We start from the raw sequence: 12,252 nt of genomic DNA, 5'->3' as shown, positions 1-12,252 counted from the left end.
CCTTAGGCCCTTGCCAGGGTAGGGTGGGTGTTGTCAGGTCACTGCCAGGGGAGGCCTGCCTGTTCCCTTGGCCCAAGACTCCCTTGGCCCTTGAGAACTGGTGTCAGGGTTCTGGGCAGCACCGGGGTGCAGGAGAGACTGGGAGGAGAGAAGGCACTGAGACTCCTTCCTTCTCTCCCAAGATGAGGCATTTGGAGGCTGATAGCGTCTTGGGAAGAGGAGCTCATTGCCCAAAAGGGCTGCTGTGGCATCTAACAATATGGACTTCCTTCCTTCTGGGAAGCGGGGTTGAGAAGGAAGCTGCCCACCCCCTACTCACCAATAAGCTGACTGTGTTCAGTTAAAATGCTAGATTTCAGTTAAAACCCTGCTCCTTGGCCTGGTCCCCAGGGCCTTGGCCTGTTATCGAGCTCCTTGTGGAACGGGTTTGCTGGGTGGATCTCATGGGCAGAAGTGACGCGGAGAGCCTGCCTGCTGGGGGCTCAGAGGCAGGCAGGCCAGGCAGGGCCTCCCACCTGCTCAGTGCCCACGGCCCCACCCACCCTTCAGCAGGGGTTTTCTGCTCCCCGCGTGGCCCAGAAGCCTGGGCCTCAGTGCCTGGTGTCCTGTAAACCAAGTGGTGGTGGTGGAGGAGGCCTCCTTCGAGAGGGGCAGAGCCAGCTGGCGTGGATGCCCACCCCGAGCCTCAGGCCCGCAGGGGATCGCCTGCAGCGGAACCAGGAGAGGGGCCAGGCTGGGGCAGCGGGCACAGCCAGGCCTGTGGGAGGGGTGGAGGGGCCTCTGAGGAAGGGACTTCCCAGCAGGCAGCTCTGCTGAGACCCCAGGAGGCCCTCCTCGATTCCGGTAATGACAGAACGCGGGGTAGGGCGCCAGCTTCTGCCCGCCCAGGGCCGCCCCCTCCCCTCGCCCGTCGCCCCCCTGCTCCCCTCACAGACAAGCTCCTCTCCTCCCCCTCCTGTTGCGCTTGAATCCCAGGCTAACCCCTCCCTGGAAGATGACAGGTACAGCAGGACCATTCTCGTGACAGCTGGGAAGAGAAGCAGGGGCCAGTGAGGGATCCTGCCCAGCTTGGTACAGCCTGCTGAGGGGGCGGGGGGGCCCCTGCCCCCCTTTCGCAACCTCACCACCAGCCCAGATGCCGTCCCAGCCAGGCCTGAAGTGAGCGCCTGCCAGCCCGCAGCCCCACGCGGCCCAGCTCCACGAATGCTGCTCCCTGCCTGCCCTGAGGGGGCAGGTGGCCCTAGGGAGGCCTCCGTCCAAGGGTCTGCCGGGCATGGAAGGGAGAGGACATCTCCCAGGCTGGTGGACAGGGCCCTTCACCAGAGCTCCCTGTGACCCTCCCCTGGGAGACCTGGCCTCTCACCGCCACTCTGCGGGGGCGTGGCAGAGGGGGCGTGGTAGGGGACGTGGCGGAGGTTGCAGTGCTGCCCACTGTGCTGACACTCCCTCCCGTCCCCCCTCCCTCATCTGTGCTCCCTGGGATCTGGGGCTCACCCTCAGAGGTGTGTGCTGCTTGCCCCTGCCCACTCCATGCCCCCTCCCCGCCACTCAGGTGCAGGGAGCCGGGAGTGGCCTTGGGGGAGACTTTTGGGCAGGTTCCCACGGCCTACAGGGCAGGGCGGCCTCTCCTTTCCCAGAAAGAGGAAGGAAGGCGCAGCATCTGGGGACAAAGCCTCCATCCCCACCCTCTCTGTGGCCAGAAGCTTCACCCTGTGACCTGGCCTCTGGGAGAGGGGCCAGCTCTGGGGGTGGAGTCGGTCCCCTAGGAACCCCCAGGGAGGACATCTGCCCTCTGTGCTTCAGGGGCCAGCCCTGTGGGGTGCCGGGGCCAGTCTCCTTTGTGCCCACCTTCCCAGGCCCAGCGTGAGCAGGGGTGGGCGTCTGGACTCTCCCAGTTCTCCAGGGCCCTGCATTGGTCCTCTGCCCTCTGGCTGGCATGGCAAGCCTTGCCCAGCCCCAGGGAGCAGGTTGCCCTGAGGCCCCTCACCTTGGCCCCCTGCCCCTTCCCACCTAGGGATGCACAAAAGGCCCTTTCTCTGACTGCACCAGACTTCAGGCTTCAGCAGTGGTGGAGAGAGATCTTTAAACTCCCACCAAGGGTAGTGTTTATGCAAAGCATATGCAAAGCACATGAGGAGGGGGCCCTGCCTCCACCAGGGACCCCACTCCGGGTGAGAAGAGCCACTCAAGCCGGTGCCTGCAGCTGCTGGCCTGTCCCCACCAGCAGCTGTGGCAGCAGAGATGCGGGGGCACCTACGGTGTGCAGGGTCTGCGGGCGGGCGGGGCCGGGGCCATGAGGAGGGAGGTGCAGTGGCGGCTTTCAGAGGATTTAATCCCAGTGGGGAGACAAGGAGCAGACAGAGGGACACAGCACCAGCAGGTGATGGGCCGGCAAGTGGTGGTTCCGCCTCCGTGATGAAGAATGATGCCCAGAGATGGCCAGTGTGAAGCAGGCTGTTCCCTCTGTCCTTCCTTCCTTCATCTCTTCTGGAACCATCTGCTTGGTGCCTGTTATGTGCCAGGTGCTGTTCTAGGGGCTGGGACAGCACAGCAGACAGAAGCGCCCGCCTGGTGAGCTGGTGCTCTAGCTGGAGCCCTACTCACTGCCCGGAAGTAAGGATTCCAGTGTGTTTAAAGCCCACTGAGACCAAGAGCACCCGCTTGGCCACCTCTGAGCACTTGCAGCTGTGAATGTTCCCTGGCATCCCAGCATTTCTGCACATTAAGAATTCACTTATTGGGGAGCGGAGGTTCATCGTTGTTCTTTAGTCTCACCAAAAGTTGCCAAATTTAGTAAAATGAAACAACAGGAGACCAGGTGCCTAGTTAAATGTGAATTTCAGATAAACAACAGACATTTTGTAGGATAAGTGTATCCCACACAATATGTGGGATATACTAACAGTTATTCATTGTTTATCTGAAATTCACATTTAACTGAGCATCTTGTCTTTTTTTTTTTTTTTTTTTTTTGCGGTACGCGGGCCTCTCACTGTCGTGGCCTCTCCCGTTGTGGAGCACAGGCTCCGGACGCGCAGGCTCAGCGTCCATGGCTCACGGGCCCAGCCGCTCCGCGGCATGTGGGATCTTCCCGGACCGGGGCATGAACCCGTGTCCCCTTCATCGGCAGGCGGACTCTCAACCACTGCGCCACCAGGGAAGCACCAAACATCTTGTCTTTTATCTGGCAACCATAGTCCCATCCACCCCATAAGATTTCTTGCATGGAAGCTGCATTTCTATCATTCCACCTTTCCTGGAGCTGAAATGACTTCTTTTTGCCTTTTATAGCTTCATGATAGCAGCAGTAAAAAAATTCTTGTCAGCAGGATGATTGAAAATTTGACTGCAAAGGGAATCATTTGTTGTATTTGTGTCAGAGGCATAAAATGGATTCCCAGTCACACCACTGCAGTTTTTCAATATTCCCTCAGTGTTGCTGCTTTATAGTTACCTGCCCAGAACACTTTATGCTCACCAGTATGAGGTTCCTTTGCAGCCAGAATGGAATTATTGGTTAGTGTTTGAGGCCCAACAATAACATTTATTCCCCCAAATTTTGCTGCAGTGGGTTCTTGGTATTTTACAATTATTATTGCAGTAAAGTTTATATTCTACAGAATTACGACAATATTCAGCTACTAATGGGGTTACTGTTCATTTGTGTTTTAAAGCCATGGAAATGAAATTTACTCCCAACAATACAGCTGCCATTTTATGTCCCCAAAACTGGCCGTAAATAATAAACATAATAAAAGGATGCCTGTAAAACGCATAAAACATCCTTCTCAGAAAAAGTGGTCTCTCTGTGTCTCCGCTGATTCGACGGAGCCCGGCCTAGCAGTCAGGGACCCCTGGGCAGACTTCAAAAGGATGAAGCAACTTCTTTGCCGGCCTCCTGGAGAGCCTCCATGGCCTGTGAAATGGGACCAAACACACTGACTTAGAAGGGCTGGTCACCAGGGCATGCAGTGGCCTCCGTTTGGATGATCCCTGTGTTGGTTTCCTGGGGCTACCAAAACAAACTACCACAAGTCGGGTGGCTTTTATCAATGGAAATCGATTCTGCATGGTTTTGGAGGCCAGAAGCCTGAAATCGAGGTGTCAGGAGGGCCTTGCTCCCTCCCAAGGCTCAAGGGGAGCATTCCTCCTCATCTCTTCCAGCTTCTGGTGCCACCGGCGTTGCTTAGCTTGTGGCCACGTCCCTCTCATCTCTGCCTCTGTGGTCTCAGGTCTCTCTGTGTCTCTGCATCTGTCTCCTGTCTCTTATAAGGATACTTGTCATTGTGGTCTCTTCTTTATGGCTTTGGATGTAGAATATCTTCTTTGGTAGGTTCCAGTCTTTTTTACTGTTGGTTGTTCAGCAGTTATTTGTGATTTTGGTGTGCTCGGGAGAGGAGGTGGGCTCAAGGTCCTTCCACTCGGCCATCTCGTCCCTCCTCTCAGGACGCTTGTCCTTGGATTTAGGGTGGACCCTAATCCAGATGACCTCATTCAGATCCTTAACTTAATTGCATCCTCAAAGACCCTTTTTCCAAATGAGATCACATTCATAGCTTCTTGGTGGCCATATTTTTTTGCGGGGGGGTCCATTTAAGTAACATTATTATTATTATTATTGCCAGTTGGGAGGTAAGATGGAAAAGTTGAGAAGCAGCAGCCCCATGGATGGAATCAAGTAGGAGGTGACCCTGGGGACCATGTGGTCCATCCACACAGTGGAGTATTATTTGGCTTTGAAAGGATGGAAATTCTGACACAGTCTGCAACGTGGATGCACCTTGAGGCCACTGTGCTCAGGGAAATCAACCAGTCACAGAAGGACAAGTGCTGTGTGACTCCACTTACATGAGGCATCTAAAGCAGTCACATTCATAGTGACAGAAAGTAAAATGGGTACCACGGGCTGAGGGAGGGGGGATGGAGAGTTAGCGTTAAATGGGGATAGAGATTTCATGTGGGAAATTGCAGAAGTTCTGGAAATGGATGGTGGTGATGGTTACACAACAATGCGAACGCACTTAATGCTACTGAGTTAAAACACTTAAAATGGTTAAAATGGCAACCTTTATGGTATGTGTGTTTTACCACAATTTTCTTTTTTTTTTTTTTTTTTTTTTTTGTGGTACGCGGGCCTCTCACTGCTGTGGCCTCTCCCGTTGCGGAGCACAGGCTCCGGACGCGCAGGCTCAGCCATGGCCATGGCTCACGGGCCCAGCCGCTCCGCGGCATGTGGGATCCTCCCGGACCGGGGCACAAACCCGTGTCCCCTGCATCGGCAGGCGGACTCTCAACCACTGCGCCACCAGGGAAGCCCTTACCACAATTTCTTTAAAAGAAGAAAAAAGGAAGCTTCATGAGAGCACATGGGCTTTCACGGTCCCATCTGGCTGTGCAGAAGCCGGTCTCGGAGGCGAGGAAGGCTGTCTGGACACGTGGCTATTCCGTAGTAAAGGCAGGAGCTGCAGGTCCCCAGCCTGGTCTGTGTCCATCAGCACCTTTGGAGCAGGCTGGTGACAGGGTGCCTCCTCTCCCGAGTGGGACCAGAGGCCCAGAGAGTGTGGGAGTGGCTGAGGTCACCAGAGCCTGGGTTAGTTCCCTCCTAAACCATTAGCCCTGGGGTCCCTCCTGAGTCCTCAGAGTGCAGCCGCACCTCCTGCCCTAGAATCTGGGGTGTTTGTTACACAGGCAGCTTCCGGGGCTCACCCCAGAACCCCCAGCTCAGAATCACAGGCCTGGCAGGCAATTTGACGGTGCCACAGAGAACCCCGGTGATTTCCAGACTTGATCTCAGAATTACCTGCGCTGCTTGTCAACATATGGGTTCTCCGGCTTCTTTCCTGCTGAGTCCGAATCAGCAGGTTGGGGAAAGGTGCCTTGGAATCTTTTGTCAGGAATGGCCGAGGCACTCGTGTGATACAAGGATGGCAAAGGCCACCAGCCACTCGTTTTCTTTCATTGGTCCGTGTTATGCCCACTCTGCGTGGTGTCAACTCACCCCTCCCGCCCGCTCTCTTCCTGCACCCCCAGCCTCCTTACATTTCAGCAAAGCCCAACTGCCTAGAGTGCCAAACATTCCTCAGCTTCTTGCCTCCAGGGGCTGCAGTGCTTTTCCCGCCCTTCTTCTCTCCTTTTGTGGGATGTCAGGGGCTGTGGGGCGCCTTCCCCGCTGTGCCCATCCCTCTGATGCTCTGGATCTGGTGTGAGCCTGGCGTGGCACTCAGCACCTGCCAGTGACCTGTTCTGCTCCCCACGGCCTGGGACTTTCTGGAGGTCTCCGACCTTGTCATTCTGCTCTGAGATTTGAGCCCCCGGCTGGGGCTGCTCCTGGCAAGTGCTGGGTTCCCACTGTGCAGATGAACGAGTGCACCGAAGGCAGGTGTCCCTGCCGGACTGGGCGGTGGGAGGGAGCTGGGGCCCCTCGGGATTCCGCTTCAGCCTGGGGTCAAAGCACATTTCCTGCTGCCTACTGCTGCGGGTCTGGCGTCAGGCCCAAGCGAGCAGCTGCTGTTTCTGGGGCCGCTAGAGGGAGACCTTCTCGGCCCAGCTTTGTGCTCCACCAAAGCCACTGGGTGCAGCCGCCCGGCACAGCCGCGGTGAGAGCGGCGGGCTAAAGGGGGTGAGTGTGTGCAGGAGAAAGTGTGTGTGTGTGTGTGTGTGTGTGTGTGTGTGTGTGTGTGTGTGTGTGTGTGTGTTCCTACCTGGGCGATGGGCAGTGGTCTGGCTTCCTGCAGGTGGAAGTCTGTTTACTAGATGGTGGCTGAGACTTACTTAGAAGCTGGGGGGTATTGTGGGAGCTGGCACCGGGGAGGAAGTTCAGCAGATAAGAACCACAGTGGGTCCAGTGGAGGACACGTACTGGGGGCCTTTGCTGTGTCCACTGCTGTTGCTGCGCATTCTGTGTATATATGAGAAATAACCCTATGGAGGGTAGGGGCTATTGATACAAGATCCATTTTACAGATGAAGAAACTGAGGCCCAGAGAGCCTGAATAACTTGCCAGAGCTGTGGTAAGGCCAGCGCTGGGATTTGAACCCAGGGAGGGGGAGTCAGGGCTTGGGCCCCAAAATTCTGGGGAGGGGAGCACAGGCCTGAGACAACTCTTTGTTGCATGCCCCTGAGTCTCTTCCCCTCCAAGCCTCACTTCCTCCTCTGTAAGATGGAGCTAATGACAGCTACCTGGGGTGGGAGGGGCATTCTTCAGAGGCTTAACTGAGACGTGAGATGGGAAGGGAGGCAGACTCCAGGGCTCTTGTTAGGACCCTTGGCGTGTGGCCTCAGGGCCTTGGTATGTATGCAGTGTGCCCCTAAGGTGCCCGTTGTAATGTCCTAGCTCCCCCACCATGGACTTTTCTCCTCTTCTTCCCTCTGGGTGTGCCCGAAGGACCCTGTGCCGGGCTTAATGCTCTGCTTTCACCATCTTGAAATTCTCAATACTTTCTGACCCCAGGGCCCTGCATTTTTGCTCTGCACTGGACCCTGCACATGTGGCAGCTGGGCCAGCTCTCCTGTCTCTGTCACTGCCCCATCCCTGCGTCATCGGGTACAGCAGGCAAGGAGCCACCTCCATATGAAAAGTGTGCAAAGAACGGCAGAGGTGGCCCTCCCCAGGCCGCAGGACCTCCCCTCCCCAGGGGGCAGCCCTTCTTTCTCGGCCTCACACTCACTCAGCCTCCGGGTCAGTTGCTCCCCCTAAACCGTGGCTGAAGGCGGAAGACCTCTGGGTCCCCCAGTTGCAGTGGTACCATCTCTTAGCCCACACCGGTTCACCCTGGGTTTTTAGCAGGGATCTCGGCCTCCACCATCTGTTAAGCTTTCTGGGCCTCCCCGGCAACCCCCTCTTCACTCTGGTGGGAGCCCCGAGGCCAACGTCTGGCGCCTTAGGCTAAGCACTGCACCATTTGGAAAGAGAAATTCTCATGCTTCCAAGCGGAAGCCTGTGTCCGGCTCCCCTCATACTGTCCACTCGCCTCCAGACCTGCATCTCTGAGCACCTACAGCATCCGCGTCCGGCAGCCCGAGTGGGCACGCGGGGCCTTGCAGCTGGCCGCTTTCATTCTTCACCCCTGGTTCTTGGGCTGGGCCCCTGCCCTTGGCCCAGCCTGACCAGCCAGGGTGAATGGCCTTTGGGGCAGGCAGTATTCTGGGAACAGGCGGTGTCCTGGCCAGGAGAGCAGCCAGAGCTGGAGGCTCTCCAAGGTCTACCCGGAGCCCCCGAGGCCTCCCCAGGTGCCGTGGGTACTCGCCTGTTACAGACCAGCCGAGGAGGGCTTGAGGTCACTGGGTAGGAGGGAATGGGGACCAGTCCCTTCCACCTGGCCTCCCACCCACAGCAGCCTGGTCCAGCTGTGTCCCTCACACCTGCCCCACCCTTCTCTGATTCGAGAATTCATCTCCGGGTTTGCCAAGTTGGCCGAGACGGACTTCAAAGGAGTGTCGGGGCCACAGCTCCCAAGATCAGCCCTGGTCAGCCCACCTCATCTCAGGTGACTTCTGCCCTCTCCACTTAGGCCCCACACCATTGGTTGGTGGTCCGAGCAATCGCCTCCCGTGGGTCTCACCCTCCTGCTTCATTCTCCACCTTTGGCTTGGCTCCTCCCAGGGAAGAGCAGGCTTCAGCTGCTGTTCAGAAGGAACTCTCTCCTTGTCACTGGGACCCTCTACTCTTAATCTGCCTTCCTTCCTTCCTTCCCTTCCTCCCTCCTTTCCTCCCTTTGTTCCTTCCATCCTTCCTTTCTTTCATTTTATTCACTCAACAATCATCTATTAAACATCTATCATATGGACACCGTGTGCTGCTACATGTGTCCTCTGGGCGTTTATAATCATAGAAGTTTTAGGATCCACCCAACCCCCTCTTAGAGTGGACATTTGTTGCTTTCCTCCCCACCATCCACTTTCCCCACTGACCCAGCTCCACCCACAGGGGTGAGCCTTGATTGGTTTAAGCCAGTTTAATGATATCTCAGTCCCTTGGTCACGGTAATTCAGGACATAGGTCCCACCTCAGGGCAGATGTGGCCCCATAAGATGTGAATCCCTGCTTTAGCTGGCAGTAGCTAAGCGTGTTCATCTTCTGTTGGATTTGGACCCAGAGGCGCAGGCCCTGCGGCTGCTTAAAGGCATCTTTCCACCATGCAGGAGAGCCTGGGAGGACAGAGCGGCTTCCCAGGAAGCACGGACCCTTTCACAGCTGCCCCTCTGATGGAGGCCCCTTCCCGGGACCCCAGATGACTCAGGTACGTGAGCCAATCACTGCCCCTCGAGGTCTAGGCTGGGTGGAACTTGTTTTTTGTGTCCTTGCGATCCACGGCATCCTAGCAGGCAGTTCCCTGTATTCCCAGGAGGAGTCAGTCCCTCCTGGAGTGCCCCCCCGCCACGGGGAGCCTGCTGCTGGGCGAGGCAGCCAGCCCACTTGATTTCTGGAACATTCTGACTCAAGAGAATACTAATACTGACCCTAGATCTGCCATTTTGCTTTCCTGACCTTTCTACCCTTAGTCTTGGATCAGTTATTCCCCAACTCAATGTGCACCTAGTCCTGAGCCCTGGAATTCTCTGCCATCTCTGCCCAGGAGCACACACTGGAAACCCTTGCTTCAGCCCATGCCCTTCGGGGTCTCTCCAGAATCCCTCTGCCAGAGGGTCTTCAAGTCCACACCGGCTTTCCCTGCTTGACCTCAGGGCAATCTCATAGGGGCAAGACGGACACAGGTCATGATGTGTCGAGGGAGGGCACGAGAGGTCCTCCAAGGGAGGCTCCAAGGGCTGGAGGCTTTCAAGGGGCCAGTGAGGGACCATAATGAGTGCAGGAGGCAGATGGGGCATAAACTACAAAGAGGACTCCCCTCGAGGGCGAGGCACAGCTGGGGACATGGGAACGCTGGACACTGGACTCTGCGAAGCCCCCGGGACACGTAGACACCAGGTGGCGAAGTGTGTGCCAGTCTCGGCTATCAGCCTGTGCCCCAGCTGACGTCCCCTGCGTGTGACCACAGGACGAGGCCTCACTCCTTAAATCGGGAGAATATCTCAGAAATAAGGCTAGTCGTGGGTTTGGCCAGGTTGCCAGGCCAACGCCCCAAACACACAATCTTAGGGGTCAGCTGCCTGGATGGTGACGCTGGCCCTGGGCTGAGTTTGTGAGAACCCCCGGGGAGCACTGCAGTGGGGACACTACCCATACATTGTACTTTGTACCGTTTAAAAGAGAATGCTGCTTCCTGCGTCTGTCTTCCCTTTTGTGGTGTTTGAAGTGGTGAGGGGATGGGACTTCCTTGGTGGTCCAGTGGTTAAGACTAGTTGCTTTCACTGCCGGGGGCCTGGGTTCGATCCCTGGTTGGGGAACTAAGATTCTGCAAGCTGTGCGGCGTGGCCAAAAAAAAAAAAAAGAAAAGGTGAGGGGATTCTGTGTGAGTAGAAATATATGTGTATTTATTATCGTGACTATATATTATATCATATATGTGGGTCTCCGACCCCAGCTCTTGGCGCAATGCACCTAAAGCCCTGGTAATTTCCTAAGTGCTAAGGGCACGCGGATTATCTTTCGTGCTAATATTTGGTCCTCGACCCCGGTTCCTGACGCAGAGCTCCTAAATCTCTTGGAATTTCCGGGGCGATAGTCACCCAGGCGACTCTGGGTGGGGACTGGTCACCAGAAAGACCAGGCCACGTTAGAAGCTGGGAACGTGCAGCCCATCCCCCATCCTCCTGGAAGGGAAGAGGGCCTGGGAATGGGGTTATTGATCCATCACGGCTTCGTGAGGAAGCCTCCAGAAAAAGCCCCAAAGGGCAGGGCTTGGGGACCTTCTGGGTTGTGACCACCCCAATGGGGACGGAAGCGCCTGTGCTTGGGACCCTTGCAGACCTCACCCTGTGTATCTCTCTGTTGGCTGCTGATCTGTGTCCTTTCATGTCCTTTATTATATAATAGACTGGTAAGTGTTAGTGTTTCCCTGAGTTCTGTGAGCTGTTCTAATGAGTAATCGAGGAGGAGGTCGTGGGAAGTTACACAGAAGCTGTGGGTAACCCAGGGACCTACCACTTGTGATTGGTATCTGAAGTGGGGGGCAGTCTCGTGGGACTGAGCCCTCAACCTGTGGGATCTCCAGGTAAACAGTGTCAGAATTGAGTTAAATTCAGTAGGATGGCCAGCTGGTGTCACCGAGAATTGCTCGGCGCGGGAGGAAAAAACCCTGGGAGAGTGTGTGGGTCTGAGGGGAGGGTGGGACCAGCAGTGTCAGATGCTGCTGCAGACGCTAGGGGACCAGGATGGGGTGAGGGGTGGCTCTTTGGTGACCTTGACAAGTGCGGTGAGGACACAAGCAAGCCTGAGTGGGCTGAGGAGAGGCTGTGTGTGGATGGGGGAGGGACACAGATGCCAATTTCGGGGAGTTTTTTTTGTCGAGGGGGTAGGGAGAAGAGCGCTGCGTGGGGTCCTGGGAGGGATTATGAGACGGGAGATGGCCCAGTATGTCCGGTCTGGGGTGGGCGGTGGGAGGTAGAGGGAAGACTGCTGGGGAGGTGACAGTGAGAGGGGAGGAGGGATGGTCCCCGGCAGGAGAGAGAGGACCTGCACTGGGGGGGGTCCTGCTCACGTGCAAGGTGGCCCAGCTGGCGAGGCTGGGTGGCCTGGGGATGGATGCAGTTATGTTCATCTGTGAACGAAGAGGGCAGGGAGGTGTAAGAAGATGGGACAGGTCCCTGCCGGTGTGAAATAGGAACTGCCTTGGGAAAGGGCATGGGATTCCTGGGGGTCTACAGCCCCCAGATCTCTGCCCATATATGTACAGAAAGCCCCACTCAGGTGCTTGCAGCGGAGGAACTGGGGACATGCTCGGGTCTAAGCCTGGACCCCTACCTCTTCTCCTGGATACAGTCCAGGTGGACACACACTTGCTTAGCTATGGACGATGACGGTCCCTGAGTTTCTATGAAGATTCTACAAAGGGGGTTAGAGGACTGCCCTCCAGGGAGAGCTGGGGCTCGGGGACCTTGGACCTGCTTGTCTGGCAAATGCACTGTTCCACTCAGATGGAATATTCTTTGGGGAGGCCTGGTGGACATTTGGGAGAGGTGCTGAAGTTCCCTGAGCCATCCCTAGCCTCCGCCTGGCTAGTAAGAGAGCAAAAGACCAGTCGCAATTGGAAGGAGACCACCGCACTGCATACAGTTGTCAAAGGACCCAGATTATATATATAAAGAATATATAGGGGCTTCCCTGGTGGCGCAGTGGTTGAGAGTCCACC

General features: G+C 56.3%; 1 pseudogene; it reads left to right on the top strand.

Moving 5' to 3' along the window:
- LOC137212919 (transcription initiation factor TFIID subunit 13 pseudogene) overlaps positions 1–12,252 on the top strand; it is a 72,518-nt pseudogene that overhangs the window by 22,913 nt on the left and 37,353 nt on the right.

The sequence above is a fragment of the Pseudorca crassidens genome, chromosome 19 (assembly GCF_039906515.1).
Source record: "Pseudorca crassidens isolate mPseCra1 chromosome 19, mPseCra1.hap1, whole genome shotgun sequence".
Lineage (NCBI taxonomy): Eukaryota > Metazoa > Chordata > Mammalia > Artiodactyla > Delphinidae > Pseudorca > Pseudorca crassidens.
Note: the sequence above shows the minus strand (reverse complement) of the source record. Positions and strands in the feature narration are given on the sequence as shown.